Source organism: Mycetomoellerius zeteki, unplaced genomic scaffold, assembly GCF_001594055.1.
Source record: "Mycetomoellerius zeteki isolate Tzet28-1 unplaced genomic scaffold, Tzet1.0 scaffold570, whole genome shotgun sequence".
Lineage (NCBI taxonomy): Eukaryota > Metazoa > Arthropoda > Insecta > Hymenoptera > Formicidae > Mycetomoellerius > Mycetomoellerius zeteki.
The window spans coordinates 46,261-48,495 of record NW_017257578.1 but is presented as its reverse complement, the minus strand read 5'-3'; the positions used below and the strand labels follow the sequence as shown (position 1 = coordinate 48,495).

Sequence of the window (2,235 nt, the reverse complement as noted above, 5' to 3'; positions counted from 1 at the left end):
CCCTCCGCGGCTCACTAGCCCAATGGGTTAGAACTCGCCTTGCTTAGCTACTCTCAATCGATTAATTGTGAAACTTGGTTGTATTTAGGTATTTAAAATAATTAATAAATATTGTTTCTAGAAAAATTACATTACGCTATATCTCGGTCGAAAAACGGTTGGAGCATATACCCTTTGTAACACTTTTCGTTCTATAACTATTTGTTTTTGTATCGTTTTTTGTTCATGGTAATATTTCCTTTTTTTGTGATGTTTTTTGTTGTCTTGTACGTAACTGCAGTCCCCAAAATCTATGATACCTTACTGCTACTCCGCATGACGCCATACCCCCCCCTCTGAAGAATCTCCGCGCTCCGTTTACCCTCGCCGCCGAGTATCCCCCGCGCCCCGCGCTCCCCTCAGAGGACCTGAGTTAGAACCCGCTCAGTATACTTACTGTGAGAGAATACTTCTTGATGGGTCGCCATGCGGACGTCGACTGCTTCTATCTCTGTCAGACGTACGCGAGGATACCTAAACATTTGATACGCGACAACGCGAAACTGCTGATCCTGTTCAAACAAGATGGTATCAACTTGAAACACGTTTACAACGATCACGTGAATACCGACATGTCGTACGATGAATTTTGCTTGTTGTGTCGCGACTGTTGGCGACAAAAGTATGGATTCCTAGTGATAGGATAGTGCGCTTAAAGATGGGAGATACAGAAAAGGATTTAACGAGTTCGCGATACCGTAACTCGATTAGTCGTTGTCGATACTTCGCCAGAGACGAACATGGCTGATGTGCGCGAGCGTGAAAAAATTATGAAGGAGATCGAGAGGACGAGCGAGTCGATCCGCAAGAAACATCGCGCTCTGAAGACCGGTAGAATCGAGGAGAGCATGACGTTGGATAAGCATTTTAAACCTATTATCAAACCGCTGCGACAGATCGTTGACAGTCCTGGCGTGCGCGCGATGAAGAGAGAGTCGTGCGACAATGACGCAACGTCTACCCCCAAGCGCGAGAGGAAGGAGGAGGAGGAGGGAGGGGAGGAAGAGGAGGAAGCGAGCGAAACGTTCGAGCGTTCCGCGACTCTGCGTAAATCCGATGATCGGTCGCACGATCATGTACAACCGATAACCTCCACCCCGCGTACGACGATCGTACCACCGATAGAGTCATTCGTGAACGTTTTCGAAACGACTAACGACTCATTCACAACGAAGGTTCAACATCGTTGCAAATGTCGGAAGGTCGAGAGGCGTTGCGAGCCAGCTTGGGCCCCCTGGGACGAAAATACGTCGAGGCTGTCATGAGCGGAGCGCGAGGAAATGGGACGGTATAGATCGCGTTTATCTACACAAGGACGGACTGATGTTTGGCAATAAACGTTTCGACGTGGATGACGCGGACAGCATAATTATCGACGGCGTACGATACGCCGGTACACCTGGTCTTTACGAGTTGATTTTCAAGAGAATTCCCGACGATCTCCTCTACACGGAAGACAATATGCACAAGTACAAGAGCATACTGCTGGCGACGAACGCGCATAGACACAAGTACCATTCGCAGGGTCGAGTATTGGCTAACAGGGGATACAAGTAACACGTAATCGCGCCGTTGATGTCGATCACACCCAAGAAACAAAAGAAATCTGAAAAGGGATTACCTCACGCAATGACATTGAATGACAACGCGATCGATTACATGCACTGGGACGATCCCAACGAGCTGGTGGATCGTCTATGGTTGCTCGACGCTTCGCACCGAACGGGCAACAACGCTCACGACAACGAGATACTATCGATCCTCGAGGAACTTCGCGAAGCCGGTCTTATAAATTAAATCGCGTATCGACGAAACGAGTGGTGTCAGTGAGAAACAATACTTTTTTTTTTCATGTATCCTGTGTATTACGAATCGAATCATGAACAAGAGATCGGTGAGGAGAAAAAAGTTAGCTCCGAGAGACGTCGTCTCGTCGAGGAATTGTACGCTCCGGCGAGAAGAAATTTTCCGCGAAGGCGCGTCATAGTCCGGGGATACGACGATCTGTGACAGGCTGATATCGTCGAGATGCGTCCGTACTCGAGCTACAACAGAGGCCGTCACTACATACTCACCGTCATCGATGTGTTGAGCAAGTATGCGTGGGCCGCACCACTCAAGAGCAAGAGCGGAAGCGAGACGACTGACGCTATCGCTGAGATAATTCGAGAGAGTGGAAGATGTCCGAAAAATTTG

At 48.5% G+C, this 2,235-nt stretch overlaps 1 pseudogene; it reads left to right on the top strand.

Moving 5' to 3' along the window:
* The first annotated feature begins 1,614 nt into the window (after positions 1 to 1,614).
* Positions 1,615 to 2,235, top strand: part of LOC108728002 (uncharacterized) — a 1,265-nt pseudogene continuing 644 nt past the window's right edge.